The sequence below is a fragment of the Cupressus sempervirens genome, chromosome 10 (genome assembly GCF_028749045.1).
Source record: "Cupressus sempervirens isolate cs-2001-9-10 chromosome 10, ASM2874904v1, whole genome shotgun sequence".
Taxonomy (NCBI): Eukaryota; Viridiplantae; Streptophyta; class Pinopsida; order Cupressales; family Cupressaceae; genus Cupressus; species Cupressus sempervirens.
In genome coordinates, this window is record NC_143127.1 from 335,524,971 (window position 1) to 335,546,610 (window position 21,640).

Below are 21,640 nucleotides of genomic sequence, written 5' to 3' on the forward strand. Positions count from 1 at the left end.
ACCAAATGGTCAAGCTATGCAGTATACGAAATGCACCCTTACACCATGTTGTTAATTAGTCAATAATAATAATAAATACGTGTTGATCTCATGCTAATGGAACGCTTTTCGTGTGCATTTCATAGACTTTATAAGTGTGAAACTAATTTTAAGCAACATTTCAATTCAAATACTAATAATCAAATAGATAAAAAACATGAATATTAAAACACACGAATTCCAAAACAACCCTATACAAAGGACATTGAAAGAAGTCAATGAAAGTAACTACGGCATCAGACCACCGTATAAGTGAGATTAAATTCAAATTATACGGCAGGCCAATAGAAAATAGTGGAAGCTATGTATCTTCTCATGGACGAGAGGGACAGCTAAGGAATTGACATTGTTTGTCAGCAGTTTTCTCTTTGAAGAATTAAAAATCGTCTGCTAGTGTTGTGAAGTTCGCTGAAAGTGCAAACTGGAAATGAACAGAATAAGCAAAAGAAAAGAGAAACATAAACACACGATTTATTGTGGTTCACCACAAATTGTGGCTACGTCCACACTGCAGGGAAGATCTCTATTAATGTAAATAATTGAACTTTACATCAAAGCTATTGCTTCAGCTCTTTTAATACAATATACAATGATCAACCTCCAAAACATATTTATAAAGTCTCAAAGGAAATGAAGAGACAAACAATTTGGAGGGAACAATAATAAAATGAGCATAATAAAAAGGTGACTATTGGGCTTCACATATGCACCCAACAAACCCCCACTTGAAGTCCAACATCGGTAATGTATGAGTCTCCCCTAAATTTCCCTACTTTTATTTCTTTACAACACCAAGAGAAGTTCAACAGAACTCGAACTTCTTTAGTGGAACAACCTTGGTTAATGCATCAGCTGGATTTTCCTTGGTGTTAATCTTCAAGACTTGAAGTTTTCCCTTCTCAAGTTTACTTCGAATGAAATGATAGTGAACCTCAATATGCTTGGTCATGCTATGAAACACTACATTTTTAGCTAAGTCAATAGCACTTTTGCTATCACAATGCAAGGTTGAACCTTGTTGAGGACAATCAAAGTCACCAAACAAACATTGCAACCAAATCAACTCTTTTGCTCCTTCAGTGAGAGCAATGTATTCAGCCTCAGTAGTGGAAAGTGAGACCACTTGTTGTAACTTTGATGCCCAACTGATCGCTGCTCCAGCAAATATAAAGACATAACCAGTAGTAGATCTTCTATTATCTAAATTTCCACCCATATCTGAATCCGTATAACCTCTAAGTGAAGTCTCTTTTCCACCAAAACACAGTACAAAATCAGAAGTGCCCTTAAAATATCTCAAGATCCATTTTACCGCATCCCAATGTTGTTTACCCAGATTGCTCATGAACCTGCTGACAACCCCCACTGCTTGGGCAATATCTAGATGAGTGCACACCATTGCATACATAAGACTATCGAATGCTGAAGAATAAGGGATGTTCTTCATGTAGTCTTGTTCTTCTTGTGTCGTGGGACACATGGCTAAAGACAATTTGAAATGATCAGCGGGAGGGGTGCTGACCAGTTTGGCATCCACCATTCCAAATCTTTCTAGAACCTTAAGAACATAGTGTTCTTGAGAAAGCTTTATTTCCTTCTTGTGCCTATCACGGATAATGTCCATGCCAAGTATCTATTTCACTACCCCTAAATCTTTCATGGAAAACCTTTTTGACATTTTTTCTTTCAATTCTGAAACCAACTTCATAGATGAACCAGTGACAAGCATGTCATCAACATAGAAAAGTAAAAGAATAAAGGAACCATCAAGTAACTTCTTGTAATAGACACATGCATCAGATTCACACCGAATGAAATTATGTTCAGTCATAAATCGATCGAACTTGCGGTACCACTACCTCGGAGCTTTCTTGAGACCATACAAGCTCTTCCTCAATCTGCAATATAAGTTTTCTTTACCACATTTAATAAATCCTTCAAGCTGCATCATGTAAATTTTTTCATTCAGATCACCATGGAGAAATGTGGTCTTGACATCCAGCTGCTCAAGTTCAAGATCATGAGCAGCAACTAAGCCAAGAATAACCTAGATTGTAGTCATCTTGACCATGGGAGAAAAAATCTCATTGAAGTCTATACCCTTTTGCTGATCGAAACCTTTGACAACCAGCCTGGCTTTATACCTCTTTTGATTTTTACCTTCATCTTTCAATCAATAAATCCATCAATTTTTAAGAGCTTTTCGATTTGGTGGCAAAGGAACCAAGTCCCAAGTATTTTTTTGCATCAGAGAATCCATCTCTTCTTGCATCGCTACCTCCCATTTGCGAGAATTTGATGCTTTGCATGCTTCTTTGAAACTAGTTGATTCTACTTGGTCTAAAAGCAAGAGTTCCAGCTTTGCTTCTTCGAAGTATAGGAGTTCAAAATCAGAGAATCAGGTAGGAAGCCTTCTTTGTCTTGTAGATTTTCTCAGTCCCTAAAAATTATCCCCATTTTGTATACTACCATCAGCATGTTCCTTTTCAATATCATGAGAAGTCTTTCTCAGTGATTCATAATCACTACCTTGAGAAGATGTAAAATGACTCTTCTTTTGAGTTTGGTTTTGTTCAAATCCTTTTTGAATAATCCCCATATTGGAATTATGGCTTTCAGAATTTTGTTGTCTTGGAAAAAATACACCATGTGACAGATCATTTTGAGATCCATACTCTACATTAAATTGACTTCTCTGCTATGTAGGAAGTCTGTTGCTAAAATTTTCACCATGACTTTTTCCTTCGAAAGTATATCCATTGTTAGATTCACCTTGACAAATGACAGGGGCTTGCGTCAAAGAATTATCATGCATAGTTAATTGACCCATGCGGAGTTCATGCTCATCATTGTGATGTTGCATAGGAGAACCTGTATTTGTATTTAAACAGGGAGTTTGAAGTGTTTTGGCATCTTGCAAGACATGACAGGAAGCTAGAATGTCGTGAGTGAACTTTTGTCTGTTCATGTTAATGATATTTGGAGGGGAGCCATGAGTTAGCTACTGATAGGAGTGATTAGGCAGTGTTCCTACAACGATTTGTGGATTCGGCTCATACTAACAATAATTGGATAGAACATCCCTTGCGTGAGTAGGCTGATGGCCAGTGTCAATGTCTTCACTCATAAACTCCTTGCAAGGTTGTTTGACAGGATGTTCTATAATCTTGTGCACAGCATGATGAAAGATGTGACCATGCTCACAGTCCTCTACATTCTCCAGATGCCAGGGGTCAAGACTATCATCGAATTGAATATAGTCTTTGGTGCATTGACTAGCTGTGCCAATCTTTCCAGTGTAGGAATCTTTGGAGGTATCGTGCCTGTGAATGTGACCATGTGTATCGGCAAGGAGTGTGACTTCATCAGCATAATTTCCATTTTCTCTGTACTTAAATAGAGGATTCTCATCTCTGTTCTAATTTGAAACTGGAGTTTCAAAACTATGACTACTCGTATCACCAGTAGTGTTCGAGTTACTCCACATGCTAGTAGAAGAAGAGGATAGAGGGGCAGGGGCCAAGACGGAGGTGGGAGATAGAACATTTGGAGAAACAACATTTTGATTTCTACCAGCATTATTATTATCAAAAATAGAGAAAGGTGCATATTCACATATCGTGTTTTCTTCTTTATGTAATGTTGGAAATACCTTCTCGTTGAAGACAACATCTCTACTTCTGATAATTTTGTTCACAACTGGATCCCATATTCTGAAACCGAACTGGTCTTCACCATAGCCCACAAAAATACCTTTTTGTTATTTTGGATCAAGCTTTTGTCTTTTCTCCTTCGGAACATGTACATAAGCTTCACATCCAAACACCTGGATATGTGAATATGAGATTTTCTTTCCCAGCCACTCTTCCTTAGGTATGCCAAAGTCCAACTGAGAAGAGGGACTTTGGTTGATTAAATATATTGTTGTATTGCATGCCTCTACCCAAAACTCCTTTCCTAAACTGGCATTAGAGAGCATACAGCAAGATTTCTCAAGGATTGTTCTATTCATCCTCTCCATTGCTCCATTTTCTTGCGGGGTGAATGGAACAATCTTAATTCTACGGATGTCATTATCTGCACAAAATGAATCAAACTCTGATGAACAAAACTCTCCGCCATTGTCTGTTTGCAAGCACTTTATTTTGTGGCTAAATTGATTCTGTACTAAAGCCTTAAAGATTTTAAACTTGTTGAAACCATCAGATTTCTTATGGAATAAATAAATCCATACATTTCTTGTGCAATCATCAAGGAAGGTGGCAAAGAAGTTTTCTCCTCCAATAGAGCTTTCCTCGGTGGGTCCGAACACATCAGAATAAACAAGAGCCAAAGGAGTACATTTCTTTTCATGTCCGATCCTCAAGAAGCTGACCCGCTTCTATTTTCCATAAAGACAATGTTCACAAAATTGGAATTCAACTAATTTCAGTCCTGGTAATAGCTCCCTTTTATGCATAACAGCAAGGCCCTTTTGGCTCATGTGACCAAGCCTTTGATGCCACAATTCAGAATTTCTATCTTCAACTATCATGGTAGCCCCCACTTCATTAATATTTTCTACAATATACAAGCTCCCAATCTTGTCGCCTTTTGCAACTAACATGGATCCTTTTGTGACTTTCCATGAATTAGTCAGAGAAGTGACAAAACCTTGTGCAAATAGTTGACTTACAGAAATTAGATTTCTCTTTAGTTTTGGAACATGACGCACATTTTTTAATAGCCATTTAATGTCTCCTTTCAAAGATAATAAAATATCTCCTTTCCCTATTATTTCACATGCCTTATTATCACCCAAGTATACTTCACTAAACTTACCTTCTTGATAATTGAGAAGTATTCCGTACATGAAGTGGCATGAAATGATGCGCCGAAATCCAAAACCCATGAGGCTGAAGTGGTTTTGGTTGTAGATAAAATCAACACACTATCATCTTTGTCATAGATGGCATTGGCTTGACTTTCCTACACTCGTTCTTGTGCTCTCTTATAACCTCTACAATCCTTTTTCACATGACCACTTTTGCCACAAAACCAGCAGTCTCCTCCTTTCCTTTCCTTTGACTTTGAGCGCCTAGCTGATTTTGATCTTCTATGATGATTGTTCCTTCCTCTATTTTGGCTTCTTCCTCTATTTTTAGTGCTGACCACCATCAGGGGTTCACCAAATGAGGATTCCTTGTTGCTTCTCCACATATCCTCACTAAGTAGAGTTGCCATCACTTCATCATAGACCAACTTTTTGTTTGAGGAGTTAGAAGTACTAACTGGTGTAACAACAGGATCCCAGCTACCTAATGAACACAACAAGATGATAGCTTTAGATTTATCATCTTGTGTCATGCCAACAAAGGTTGCTTGGCATAGCAAAGTGTTCAAATCATTTATATGATTCGACATCGCAGTCCCATCTTTCATTTTCAACTTGTAGAGCTTCTTCATAATAAATATTTTAGTTGCAGCTGAGGCCGTTTCATACATAGTTTGAAGTTTATCCCAAACTTCCTTTGTCGAAGATTCGTTGTGAACATTGAATAAAACATTCTATGATAAAGAAAGAAATATTGTTGCCTTTGCTTTATCATCGGTTTTAACCCAGTCTTCATCCATCATTGCAGCCAGTTTCTTTGCCTTTCCATCAATTGCTACTGCCAGGTCTTGCTTGACCAACAATGAATGCATGTGAACTTTCCACAAACTGAAATTCTGTCCCGAGAATTTTTGCACTCGCAAATCTTCCATGACTTTGGATTTTCAAACACCAAAATCAATTCCAGCATCTACGCCAAGCTCTGATACCAATTATGAAGTTCGTTGAAAGTGCAAACTGAAAATGAACAGAACAAGCAAAAGAAAAGAGAAATGCAAACACACGATTTATCGTGGTTCACCACAAATTGTGGCTACGTCCACACTGTAGGGAAGACCTCTATTAATGTAAATAATTAAACTTTACATCACAACTATTGCTTCAGCTCTTCGAATACAATATACAATGATCAATCTCCAAAACATATTTATAAAGTCTCAAAGGAAATGAACAAACAAACAATTTGGAGGGAACAATAATAAAATGAGCATAATAAAAAGGTGACTGTTGGACTTCACATATGCACCCAACAGGTGTCTTCAAGGGGCAAAATTGGAGTCGCCTTCTCCATTTCTTTGAGAGGGTTCAAAGTTTACATGTTGGCTGTCGCAGGATTATATGTCTTGTTTGAAAGGAAAAGGGACTCCTTGAGAATTCTTTAAATTTAATAACTAGTGGTTGTACCGAAAGTACAATAGTTTTTAAAAATTGTAGCTCATATTTGGTGCTTCAAATCTCCCTAAACACGGACATTATCTGTTGGTTTTTAAAGCATATGATACTTATCTTATGGTTTCTATATCGGTCACACTTTAAACCATTGCTTTGTATTTGTTTCGTTTAGGAATTCATGCGTATTTTGTAGTAGGCAGCCCTGTTTATTACCATTTTTTTTTCACTTCCATTAACTCCACATTATGTCAAACAGTTTGCATAAACATCATTCGAAGTTATCTTCATGTGCTTATTATTAGTTTAGCTAAGGAAGTCTTGTATTTCTGATTTGCAATGCAATCTACCTCAGCTCGCTGTTCTGTCATCGGGAGTTTCAAATTGACAATATTTTACAACAAGAAATAGAACCTAATAATATTCTATTTAATTTCTTCAGTAAGAACAATACATAGATATAATTTCTGATCTTCATGAAAACAACATACCTATCCCTCAAAACTCCTTCCAGAAAACCCCAGTCTGACCGGCATTAATTTTCTTGACCCCTGGGAAGAGCTTTAATCACCTTTAACATTTATAATTTGCCGTGAGATGAACAATCACTGTATAGAATTATTTTTATACCCAGCAAAGAGTTTAATCGACTCCTATTAACCTGTACGGCATCTTTTTGGAGACTCCTAATGCCCAGCATTGTGAGGCTCAATCATCATGGAAATCTTCTTATAATCAGTTGGTTTTCAGACTCGTCTATTTAATAACAATTGTATTTAATTTTTAATCTCACCATCACGCATAGTACTGTAAAATTTAATCTTTAGTGCACTCTATCACACTTCAAGGTTAAATTTACTTTTTTTTTTGGCACTGGCACGCACTGCATACATAATTTATGTATTTCCTGTAAAATTTAATATGTATTTGCAAACCAAACAATACCCGAGAAATGAGAATACGTTCAGTTCCCCATGCTTCCAAACTTCTCCTTTACACAACCTGAGACATCTAAGTTGGCAAACAATCGTCAAAATTCCAAGGGATTCTTCAGCATAATGTCAAATGACCCTTTCAAATGCATGCAAATTTTTAATTAAAAGCTGCATTTGAGAAAGGACATTTTCATTAAATTAATTATAATGTCCTTAGTGGCTTGTATTTGCCGTAAATTATATTAGTTTTAATTAATTAGAATAATGAAGTAAACAATTGATAATATTAAATATAATTTTATTACTAATTGATTAATATTTGATATATATTTTAGATAAAAATTTAATATAAAAAATCTAAATTTCACATAAATGCAATGATACTATTATAGCTAATGAATTGTATTTTAGTATATTGGTATATTGATACATTAATATTTTCTTGACTACATTTATAAATAAATAGTATTAAGATGTAGAAATTTTGGCCCTAGATAATCATAAAATTGTACTAGATTTTAGTCTAATAAAAAAATATTTTAAGAAAGATATAATTAGTTATATTATAATTTTACATTTTTATTTATTATTATACCTTTTTTCACAAACACGATATTTAATTTATCCATTAGTTAATTGTCATCTTTCACAAATTAAAAGTATTTAAAATTTAATATAATCAAATATTAGAGTGACTGGTGATAAAATTAATATTTACAAACCCAAAACTATTTATTTCCATACAATGTTAATTTTTTAAGTGAATGCTAAAATTCTGGGTAGTGCTTCCAGAAAAATCGCTCTTATAAGACCCCAAATAGAAGAGCCAATCAAGTTCACGTAAAATATTTTAAAGAAATTTAGATGCTAAAAAATTTGTAGAGCTGATTTGATTACAATAGTATGAGCCTACGGCAAATACAATAATGGTAAACAAAGTTAATTGGATATCTCCTTATAATTTTACATTGTTTCTAAGTTTCTTGGAAGACACACCAAACATCAAAAATCTCTCCCAAAAGTAACACATGGGAAAGTAACATGAGTCTTCTAGACCATCTTAACCAACTAAAAATATCAAATAACACCTTAGACAAGATTAAACACCCACTGAAAAAGTCATAATAGATCTCAGTGCAAGAGACACCTAAAATGATTGCACATGTTTGTCATCATATCTTCCACTTCATTGTCTACTTAAGACTCTTTCACCAGGAATTATCCAAAAATAGCTTATATGGCACTTGTGATATTGCTATCAGGATTTAACCGTGTAATTTTTGAGTCAAACTAATTTTTTCTTGGCTCAATTGTAATTAATGGAACCAGGGACACCATATTGAGGAGGAGAATGCGAGACTTCACCTGAAGGTATCTGTTTTCTCGAATTGGCGTCTGTATTTCGTTGTGGTCTAGTTCTTCTGGTTGATTATAACGAAAGACAGCGTACAGGTTCAACAGTTGACAGAGCGCTCCAATTCGGAGAATAATACTGCAGTGGAATTCTTGTTGATTGAGCCTCCTTCGGAAACTCATGATCATCCTCAGACTTCTGAAAGTATATATACACAACACAAAACAAGCATTATTCAACACAATGAGGCTTCAGACACTTCATTAGAATTGGGGTAAGCTATTTACTCGTTTTATATTATGTTTGATAGGAATCATTGGCCATTATTGAAATGTTGATAAGATAATTACAACACAGGTTGTCCTTCTGATGCCTGGTTTGGTATTCCATCACGAAACACGGCATACACTCGTTAGTAACGCTTCTGATTCAATCATATCTCTTGTTGATTGATAACTGATTATGAAGCTGATTGAATCGTTTTTATATACTTGTTTTCGAAGGTGAATGGTAACATAATTTGCCACAAATATTAAAACTATAATATACTTAAATCTTTAATTTTAATTCTGATTTTATCATATGATAAAACAAGGATACGGTATTTCCGTGGCAAAGATTCCCATATATCTGATTTCATATTCATTCGTACAGAGCAAAATTTTCATATAAATGGGCTCTCGTTACAAATGTGACTGTTCTCTGGAACAAATGGCAGATGCTTAGACTGTGTCTTTTATTTCTGTATGTTTCAAATGCTGTCCTATCTCTTTTGGCGCTGTTTTCATTACGTTGTATCTCTGGACACTGCTATTACTGGATTGCTGTATTTTTCTGTCAATTGGACGTTGTGTCGGACTTCTGTCGGACTGTGCTGGGGTTGGAATCCAGTGTAATTATATATGAACATGTCATTTTGTGATTGTGAATTCTTATTCTCATGTTTTTAAGCTATGACTCTTGCTCTCGAGTATGAGTATGAAATATGAATGTGGACAAGTAGCAATATTATGGATTAAAATGTTTATGATTAAAGGAAAATTGTTTTAACAAAGATCAGAAATCCAAGTCTTCGTAACTAAACAAAAAATAAACATATACACGCTTTACCGGACTATAATTTTTTTTCCCTTTTTTAAAATTTCAGGGTTCATGAAATAGACCTTAACTATGCTATCAATAGGGGTGATACTCTTATCTTACCACCTTCTTAATATCTTAACAGGTTAGTATTAGATGTGAAGTTTAACAGTTATGTCTGTTTGTTTCTTCTTATTAGTCTCTTTGTCTTGTATTGAACAGTAATGTACAAATATGGAGGCAAAGCCCTATGTATTCAAGCTACAAGCTACTATGACTGAATAAAATAGCTGCTCTGCTCTCCATATAGATGTAGCCACAAATTGTAGTGAACTACAATAAATTGTCTCTCTTTTCTCATTTTTGTAATTGATTTCTAATTTTAACAGTCCCAACATAAAAGCCTTTTCAGTCTTCTCACTGGTATCATCTGAATCCTCAACACTGTACCTATATCACACTAACAGATGGCGAAGCAGAGTTATCCTTATACATTACTTGTAAAGCCTCTTCTTGTTCAATCAGTTTCTTTAAGACCCTCGGTGAAATTATCCGTGACCATTTTACTAACTGCAATATCAGCTCTTAGCTTATCCCGAATCACCCTCAAAGAGTCTTCAAGCTTGTTAATAGACTACTCATGGTCTTCCCTCAAATCGCTATTACCCTTGGCTAAAGTTTGGTCACTTGCTATGATGTTATCAAGACTCTGTTTTGAAGGAGAAGATCTGTCATTCAGTCCATTTATTTCGGCTACTACCCATGGAAATATAGAATCGTAGGTTTCCATCATATTTTTGACATTTTTATTTATATTAGGATTTTCCAAGAACCTATGAACCCCTCTTAATTGCATTATCTTTCTCCATGTCAATAGGGATGTCCATGTAAATTACAATATCCATATCTTTATGGAAATTGGAATTTGAAACTCTTGATTTGGAATTCTAGAATTTGAAATCTAGATTTCAGTTTTTCAAAATTTGGTTTGGACCATTTGGTTGATCAAGATTTCATTATCAGAATACACATTCCTCTGTTTGATTATACATTTCTGAAATTAGAATACCAACCAAAATAAACATAGATGAAATATATTTTCAATATATTATTACAATCACATAATAATAAATTCCATAATAAAAAAGAAACGAAAGACTTTGATGAAGTAGAGAAATTTCCATTCATTACAGTACAATGAAATCGAGCAGGAATCAATTAAATTTATTTACATTGAAGTCAAGTGGGTTAGATGTTTTGCTATTTATATAAGTTATTTATTGAAAATTGCCTTTGCCTGACAGACAATAACACCTTTTTGCACAAAATACATTCAGCCATTCTTTCGAGTGGTAGTCTAATGTTCATCATCATGCCTGAAAGCAACATAAAATTAATAGAAAGACAGACTAAATTACACCTGCCTTTCTGAATTTCATCCCAGGTTGCAGTGTATCTTTATATCTTCATTACAATCTGGTGTTTTTCTGTACACCTAGGATTATGGATTATGTGGATTATTCTTGGACAGATTTTGTCCAAATTGACCAAAGTGTGCAATACGGTGATGTCAACTTTATTAAGAAATATTCACAAAATTGTTTTGACTAGGGATTTCAAAAAACTTTTGAGAAAAAAATTCATTTTGACCGTGCATATAATCGACTATGGTAAAAAGGGACAATGAAGATTTTGATACGCTGTAGAAGTGTTCAATTTGATCGCAGAAATAGTCACAGAGTCTTTTGGAACCGTTTGTTATTCGTTTTCTTTGCATGATTTGGTTGTCTGTAAAGGGGCTGGATGCATCCATTTTCAAAGGCTAAAATTAACTTGTTTCTAGGGATGTCATTCAGTGTAATAGCTTTCTCAAAAATGGAAAAATCAAAGAATATTTCTTCTGTGGAACACCTGTGGAGGGATATGATCTCTCTTTTTGTTTAGTGTATTTGTTGTTTCACGATGATCGAGTAGAGTGTCAAACATAGCAACATGAGCAATAGGTCAAGTGGACCTCAAAAGTTTTTCATTTCAATTCATATGTAATTCAAGTTTTTGGTAAATTGGAATTAAAATGGGAATTGGAGCAATATGTAATCCAAGTTTTTGGTAAATTGGAATTAAAATGGGCATTGGAGCAATTCCACCTATTTAGATGGAAGACCAAATTATGGATTTGAATGTAAATGGGGAATCCAAATACTAATTTTTCCAATTCTACTTCTTATTTTGTGCACATAAACAATGGATTACAAATATTTAGAAATTACAAATGTCAATTTTGGTTCAAATCCATGAACCAAATAGGTCCTAAGAAGGATGAATAAGCGAACTAGGGTTTGATTTAGCATTAGGCTTTAAGATAGGACGACTTCCTCGTATTCCTAGCATAGAGTGTTTTGGAAGTGTCTATCTAGTTGACAAAATTGTTGTGATTAGGCATTTATTTATTATATAATATTACATTAAAATCACAAATCAAGTGTTTTATAATTTTAAATGACTGATAAATTACAATAAAATGTCATTATGTTTGCTGCATAGCCATTTCGGTGGCTCAAAGGGTTTTTTGTTTCATTTGGTTTTATGAAAAGATAAAACTAGCTTTCTTATTTTCTTTGACAACAACACTAGGCTCTAAACAATCAAAAGCATTATTATTTGATGATGTGTAGCTAGAGTCATCACCATAAGAGATAGCAACTTTTTTATGAGTAAAGAAGGTAGATGAGGGATGTTTCCTTTTATTCGAATCAACTCTTGATATGAGGAAGTTGCCCCATAATGTACCTTTAAAAATTCTTCATAAATAAAATTATCGTTTAAGATGGAGTGTTTCTCCCTAAATGCAAAGCCCTAACATATTCCATAACAAGTAAAATCAACCTTCTCATGAAGAAGAAGGGGAAATAAAATTGCTTGAGCATGTAGACTATAATTTATAAATGGAAACAAATAGAACAAAAAGGAAATGCACTTGTTGTGCATTAAATGGTTAAGGATAACAAAACGAAAGTTAAAAATATTACAAAGTTTATAAATGAAGGTGAGATAATGCACAATTACCTTAGAAATATCTGCTTATGAACCTTTTAAGGGAATGTCTATGACAACCCTCACCATTATTATTTTCTACATTGTCTCTTTCACCATGCTAAAAAAAAATCCACTACTTCATTGACACACTTCTTATCTATGTAAAACTTCCTACCCTCTACTAGTGGGCATGAGATCTTTGCAATTAAAGAAAAGAAAAATAGATTTTGCATGAACATGTACAAACAATGATTTATAAACAAAAACAAATAGAACAAAAAGGAAATGCACTTGTTGTGCATAAAATGCTTAAGGATAACAAAATGAAAGATAAAAGTACTACAAAATTTATAAACGAGGGTGAGATAATGCATAATTACCTCAACAACATTTTCTCATGGTCTTTTAGGGGAATATCAATGATAATCCTCACCAATATTATTTTCTACATTGTCTCTTTCTGCATGCTAAGATAAGATAAGTGGACAATTATTATTATTTTATTGAAGATTACAAATTAATGTTGGGTATGTTTAAAGAATATAAAATCTACCACATGTTGCAAGAAGCTAACTATGTGGCAAGAAGGCTAGTGAATATTGACATTAAATTTTAAACAAATGATGAATTAGGATATTAACAACAATATACCTATATCATGCATAATGATCTTGGAAAGGATGATGTTATAGATGCCTTACTTCTTATGAAATGGTTGAGTATTTTGGAAGTGACAATTTTGGTGTTTTGATTTACTTACCCTATTTTCAAGAGTATGGATGCTTATTCTTATGGAAGAATGGGGGACCATAATAAAATAGAACCTATTGTTTGTGACAAAAAAAAATGGACTCAATCTAGAGTGAGATTTTGGTGGGAGGCCTAAATGGCTATACGGAAAGGCTTCATGGGGTTGCTGTATAGGCCACCAAAACATTTATTGACGGATGGAAGGAGGGTACTCTTAGAGTATATGCCATTGAATCATAAATCAATAAAACATTAATTGCAAATATCTCATGCGCACTAGTAGAGGGTAGGAAGTTTTACATAGATAAGAAGTGTGTCAATGAAATTGTGGAATTATTTTTAGCATGCTGAAAGAGACAATGTAGAAAATAATACTGGTGAGGATTATCATTGATATTCCCCTAAAACACCATGAGCAAAGGTCTTGAGGTAATTATGCATTATCTCACCCTCTTTTATAAATTTTGTAGTACTTTTATCTTTCATTTTGTTATCCTTAACCATTTTGTGAGAATGAAGGACCCTTAGTCCTTACCTTGTCTTTCTTTCTTCTTGTTGCTTTGTTCCTTTTCAGTCACCGTTTGGTGCCTACCTTGGCTAGCTCTTCTATTTGTATGCTCAGTCCCATAAACCGTTTTGGTTTTTCGTGGACGTTAATAATTTTATCTTATCTTATCTTATCTTATCTACCTTGTGGGACATTTCCATTTAAACCATCATCAATATTTAATATATGCATTTTTAACCATACCTTCATCATCCCCCTATCCTTAACTATTTTCATTCCAATATAGATTTATTGGAAATATGAGAGGAGTCACTAAGAGGGGAGGGGTGAATCAATTACCACTAAAATAAATCTTGAATCCCTTTGATGTCAATATAGATCAAAACTAAACTCTTTTATACCTTAGTAACACACAAAAAAAATGTTGTAACTTGGTAAACACTGAAATAGCTCGATAAATGCTTAACATGAAAATCTTCAAGATATTATCTGAGGTTGATCTTACTTAACTTAATTGCAAACACATAAGAAAAATAACATGAACATAGTTGACACGAAGATTTAACAGGGAAACCCAATTTGGGAAAAAACACCAATTGCAAATAGTTACTAATTTTCACTCTTCTAAAGTAAGCCCTATTAGGAGCTAACCTTGTTAAAATTTACAAAACACACTGTTATGTGTGACCCTATTAGAGGATTTAATCACCCTATTAGGAGTGGCCTTGTTAGAGGTCTTTAGACAATTCAATAGAAATGCCACCTTGTTAGAAGATTTACAAATAGTTGTTAAGCCAACTCTGTTAAGAGATTTAGATCATTGCTACAATGGTTAGAGAGTAACAATGAGATGACTCAATTTTTTATTCAACTAAATTACTGATTACAGATCTGAATTCTAGTTTGTACACTTGATCCTTCCTAATCCAATGTATCTTTGCATCTCAATAAGGATATTCTACTTATCCTTCTAATTTGCTTCCTCTTAGCATCATCAAAAGTTCAATTATGTTCCACACATTCAATCCTCTTCTTGACTTTATATTTATATCATACATATTGTCAAGTCAGCTTAAATACAACTTAGAATAATTAATATTCATCTTCTTAGACGACTAGAACCAATAGACAATTAAATTAAGCTCAATATGCCAAAACAAGAAGATCCTTCATTGGCTGATCCCACTTAGTAGATACTAGCTCAAAACGATTTTCCTGTGTTAACCAGGTGAACTCAGTTAACACTGCATATTCACAAAGTTCCTTTGGTAACCAAGTGAGCTCAATTAACACTGGTTCCATCCAACATTTCCCTTGTTAATTGAGTGAGCTTGATTAACACTCAACTTCTGCAAACTTTCCTTTGTCACCCAAGTGAACTTGATAGACACTGTCTTCTGAACTAGGCAAAGTCTAGAATGGTTGACATACACAGAAAACTATCTTCAATGCTCGAGTGAGCTCAACAAACACTGATTGTCAATGATATGACATTTTGTGTAACATCAAAGATAATACAAAATTAATCAATTGTTTCCAACAAGATGGACCATATAAGCATCAACATAGTAGTTTGTCTAAGTAACATTATGGATTGAATTATTTTTATTGAATTAGTAGGAGAAGGGCCTTAATCCTAGATATTATAACTTAACACATGAAAACATAGACTCAAGCCTTAAAACCTACAACAAAATCCTAATAAAAAATCTAAATCACATCAAAAATAGTGTATTCACATGCCTATTGAACTATCCCTTTATTCTATAGAGTTTTTAACATAATAAAATACATAACAATATGAGACTTTGAAACAATATAATTAACCAATGAAATAGTTTTAGCCCAAAGGACATGGGTATTAGAAAATAATAGCCAATTCTTTATGGTCAAAGCTAAAAAAATCATAATAACTATCATCATATTAATTTTTAAATTAAGGTCACTAACCTCATCTATTGGCATCTTTAACCTCATCCTTCTTTGAGATGATCTTCCAATTCTTTGACAAATATTTGAGGGTTGTTGTCTAGTCTTAGTCATCCTCATCAATCACATGTTCTTCCTTGTAATCATCTCCTCCCTCTTTCTTCTAACTCTTCTTCTTGTCATTCCTTTTGATTATATTTTCCCCATTAACCACTACAAACATAGCTTTTTTCATTATTCTGCCAATAATCCTTTATAGGTTATAACAATTATTTAGTTTTCTTAGAAGAAGTAACAATCTCCTCTACTTGGATGATTTTTTTTCTCTAAATATTGTCAATTTATTCATATGGGTTAGGAGAGATTTATTTCTCCTTAGGAATGTTGGGGACAAGGGGAGCCTCTTCATCAACCATATCCTTATTAGGAACAAGGGATGCATAAGCATGGTCCAAAACCTCTTCATAACCATCCAAATTGATAGAGATGTAAATAGATTTTTCTTCCTTGCCACCTTTATATCCATCATCCTTAGAGTTATCTAAGGATTCCTTCTGCTCTAACTCATACTCAAAGTTAGTTTCAGGGATAGTTTTATTTTTTATATTTTCACCTTTGAGTTCCCTTTTAAGAAATTGTGTCAAAAAAATCCTTAGAACTCATCTCATGTTCCTAATCTTCACAAGTTTCTTGGAATAAAATGTTGATCTTGAAGCATCAATTTATGTTATATTTGACATTTAGTAGAGAAATGTAGAGCTTCAACGTCTTTTTTTTATTAAGCTAGAAAATAGTTATATTTGTCAACCCAAAAGATAGATGATGGTCACATTGGTAATTAGATCATAGCTAACATGGTTAAAAATAAATAAAATTTATTTTCTTCTAATAATAAGGTGTTTTGAATTTTATGGTATTTCAGGATGATGGTTATTTCAAATAAAAAATTCTTATTCCTATTCATAACAAGATGTTTCCTTGTTCATTTCTATTATAGGCTCATTTGAGAGTTCTTATAATATATGTTTTTATTTTGTATGGGTGGTTGTGTGCTAGTTATATTGAAGAAGTATGTGTCTTTGAAGAGCTATTTGGCAAAAATTATTATTATTATAGAGGATGACTAAAAGTTCTTCATTAATAGATATGTTGAAAAAGAAGTTGCTTGTCATGCACCTTAATAATTATCTCATGAATTCTAATACCATTATAACAAGATAGATCTCAAGCAGAAGGAAATAGGGCTTATAATAGATAAATATATTGTTGTTGTTGTTGTTGTGTGTGTGTGTGTGTGTGTGTGTGTGTGTGTGTGTGTGTGTGTGTGTGTGTGCGTGTGTGTGAGAGAGAGAGAGAGAGAGGGTGGGGGGGAGGGAAGGAGAAAGATGAAATGGATATCAACGAGGATAATTATCACTTAGAATAGAAAAAGTTGGTGATGGTGCATGAGAGAGAGAGAATGGGAAAATGGTGAGAGACATGAGGTGGACGTAGATTATAATTATGTGAAAAGATTATGAGAGGGGGAGAGATGTGAAAAATAAAGAAGGGGGAGATGGAGAGAGATGAGATAGACCTCAAGTTAGGGCTTATATTAGATTTTATAAAATTGTGATGAGGAAGGTGGGGAAAGAAAATGAGAGAGAAAGTAGTTATAGGGGGACATGTGAGAGATTAAGTGCAAGAGTGGTGAGAGGTTGATAGACATTAGGTATAAATCGAGGGTAAATAGAGAGTAATAAATGTTGAGAAGAGATAGGGAGATAGTGAACTAGGATAACTAGAGGGAGAAATGTGTGTGTGAGAGTGTGTGTGCATGTGACATAGACATAGGGGGGCACATGTTAAGAAGCATGAGAGAGTAGGGTAATTAGGGGATATATATCTTAGAGAGAGTTAGAGAAAGGAGAGAGGGTTAGCCACATGAGGAATAAGTTTATGGTAATGTGTGTGTGTGTGTGTGTGTGTGTGTGTGTGAGAGAGAGAGAGAGAGAGAGAGAGAGAGAGAGAGGAAATGGGAATAGAGTAAGATACATGATGTAGAAATAGATTATAGTTGGGGGAAGATATATTGTATCAGAGGAAAGAATGGGAAAAACAAAAATGAATGATACATGAGGCAAAGAAAGAAGGGGAGAGGGAGAGGTATGAGATAGAGCTCAATGAGGAGGATAATTAGGGTTGAGATAGACATAGAGAGAGAGAGAGAGAGAGAGAGAGAGAGAGAGAGAGAGAGAGAGAGAGAGAGAGATCTTAGAATAGATAAATATAGTAATGGAAAAGGTAGGAAGAGAGAGAATAATAGAGATAGTAATAATAGGTGGTTGTGTGAGAGATAGAATGAGAGAATAGTGAGAGGTTGATAGATATAAGATAGAGATTGAGGGTGAATAGAGAGAAATATATGGTGAGAGGAAAGTGGGAGATAATGAAATAGGGCCATTAGTAGGAGATTGCAATAAAAGGACATGTTACTTTTTTTTGCCTATTAATTATTTTTTGTGTAAATTTTCTCAAAGTGAGTATCCTTCGCCTGAGATCCACTAACTATAGAATTTTTAAATCAAAATAATACATCTTTATACTTTTCTTCATAAATATTCAAGATATATTTTTAATATATCTTTATGAAGAGGGTTTTAAAAGATGAGAATAGCAGCAGCAACAGAGTACTATTTGGTATTCTTGGAACTTAGATTTTTTTATCTATGTTGCCATCAGTGCTAAAGGGGGAGATTGTTAGCATGAATGTTGATGATACTACATTGGGGGAGTATCTTAAGCATTGGAGAGAATTGACATGTTCCATTCACGATTGTGTTTTTCATTGATGTTAACATAGCAGTAATTTTGTGAAGACTAATAGAGTAGCAGATAGAGATCTTAGTTGTATGGACAATGTTTTGATTCTTTGGTGATTTTTTTTCATGGACATATTCAATATAGTGTCCTAATGTGAAGGTTCAATGTGCAACATGTAAGTCAAAGACATGTGAAAGTTGTACCTAATTTACAAAGAGCAAAATAGAGACAGAGTACCTAAGGAGTGGTTTCTAATGTTTGCATTATATCCTATGATAGTGATATAATCTATTGATGCACAGTTAGCCAGTAATAGAGGAAAGTTTGATGGTGACGAAAAAAATTGCATAGGTCCTAAAGTCATATGTGTGAAGTTTTATATATACTTTGAGCCAACAGTACTATTATAATTATAATTAATTAATTATCTTATTATAATTAATTAGGAAAGTGATGCAGTGCAAGGCAAGAGAATCTCAAATGGAGATGTCCTAGCCCCTAGAAAATAACCACAGATCAAAATATAAATAAAAACTTGATATCTGATACCAATTTGCAACTCTTTATTCATAAAATAACTGATTACATGCAATACATTGGGTTGTAATGCCTTCCCGGTTATGGCCAAATACAAAGAAATTACAATAGTTCTTAAAAATCCCTCAAGATCCAACTCAAATCCTAGATAACCCAAATCTATAACAAAATAATAATCTAGTAGAAACTTGCAAGATCTCAAATTGTGCTTGCAAGCCACCAAGCAACCTCCTTGTTTCTAAACAACAACCTCTAGCTCTTCTCTAAATGTGCTATTCTAGATTCCAACTTAAATATTTTCTCTATAGCTCCCACTTTGAACTAAATTTTATTATCCCTCTTAATTACCTAAGACACTACCCAAGCCCTTCTTAAATAACCAGCTAAGCCACAAGTTAGCTAGTCAAGCATTTAATTACAATATAGGTCCACGTTGGAAGAGTAAACCAAAACTCTAATAAACATGAACAAAAATAAATATAGAGTTATAATTAGGTGCACACATGACCCAATAACATGTCCCTCTCTTAACAAGATCTCATTTCCTCACACAAAACTACACAAGATGAAAACTCCACCTATTTCACGCAAAATTGTCCAAAAATTGATACCCGAGAAAAATCATGATGTCTCCTAACTTTGATTGAATTAGAAATTGTGCTTCAAACTAAAGGTATTAAGTTAGGTCCTCTAAAATCCCTTAAGTTCACAAAGGCTGACTCCTCAAAGAGAATTGTGCATCCATCCCAAAATTCATACACAAAAACCCATCGTGAAACTGGGACAAAATTGATGTGTTAGAAAAATGACCATACCTCCCAAACCATGAAAAGAATAACACCACCAAAATCAAAGCTCAATGATCCTACATCAAAGTCCCCAAGTAAATAGAAAAGTATGTCCCATATTTTGATGTCCAAAGAAAGATCTGCAACCAACTTTATCTTTACCAAAGGCTTCCTCTTCATCAAAGTCAATAGAAAATATCTGAAAAATCAACCATGTATGCTTCACCCACTAAAACATAAGAATCAAATGAATCTCAAAAACCCAATCAGCATGCTCACTCCCAAGAACAAATTGAACATAATGCTTCACTAAGAATCTCTACAACTGATCACAACCAGAAACAACAATATCCTTAAACATATACTCCATGTTAGCAACATCTTGTAACTCCAAAGTAAAGTTTAAAACATGTAAGTTCAAATCCCCAATAAGAACAACATGTAAATCCTCAACCATGTCAACCACAATTAATTTAGGAACATATAGATCCATAGTATCATGTAGATCCAAAACCAAATCAGAACCTAGTGAATCCACACCAAAACCAACAAACTCCACATCAGAAGAAATATGTAGATCTCCATCAACACATGCCAAACCAAAATCTCATTGCTCACAACAAGATAATCTTCAAGATCTAACTCATCACCAATAGCAACCCAATTATCCACAACTAAGTGCCCTGTAATTTCCATGTCAAGCTCAACCAATTGATCATAAAAACCAATCTCCATCCCAGCATCAACAAGGTTAGGAATATCCTCAACAATAGCCTCAAGTTTCTCTACAGGTTTCATATTAGACTCCACAAATTGATCAATAAAACCAACTTCCACCTCAACCTTGTTATGTCATCTTCTTTCTTGAACAAGTCTACTAATCGCCCAGACAACTCTCTTTCAGATCGGTAGACTCTAACTCCACAACCATCTATAGAATGCCTCCCTCACCCTATCCTTCTCTTGATCAATAAAACTAGCTTCAAACCATGTAGACAACTCCTTAACTCAATTAGCCAAAATAGCTCAAATTGAATAGACATCTTAGCAAACCACCTCTCCACCACATCATAGAAATTCATAATCATCTGAAGGTCCAATCCTCTCAAAGCCATCTCCCAAGATCTTCGCAAACCCTCTACAAAAAATCCTTCTCATGCTCCTTGTGATAAACCTCAATTTTTTTTCAAGTTAGATCGCAACCTACAACCTTGCATGAATAATCAGGAACCAAATCACAAGTCTAGGAACATAGATCTACAATCCGCAAACTATCTATGATCATGCCTTAGCAAGATCAATCTTCCATCTTTGCATTCGTCAATCCATCAGCAAGTCATCTACAAGTGTAGGTCAGATCACAATCTACCACCACACACCAAGAATTACAAACTAGAACTCCAAAGAAATTGATCCTCAACACAATTGTCACCAAATCAACTTCTCTCAACACAAGGTTTTAGTGCAAATTACCTCAACTTTGGCAATCAGTCTACACACTCAGGAACAACTATGCTCTGATAAGATCAATCAAACCTTCTCTTTGATAAGATCAACAACCTAGATCAAACCTTCTCTCTGATAAGATCAACCAACTAGATCAAACCTTCTCTCTGATAA

General features: G+C 34.1%; 1 pseudogene across 1 annotated transcript in view; it reads left to right on the plus strand.

The window, feature by feature from the left end:
- The window catches only part of LOC149533969 (MADS-box transcription factor 22-like), a 164,895-nt pseudogene extending 155,383 nt beyond the window's left edge, over positions 1-9,512 (plus strand). Inside the window, exons 5-7 of the transcript XR_016357492.1 lie at positions 8,566-8,607; positions 8,689-8,879; positions 9,245-9,512. The product of XR_016357492.1 is annotated as an MADS-box transcription factor 22-like (transcript). The remainder of the gene's footprint in view (positions 1-8,565; positions 8,608-8,688; positions 8,880-9,244) is intronic.
- Positions 9,513-21,640: the final 12,128 nt, after the last annotated feature.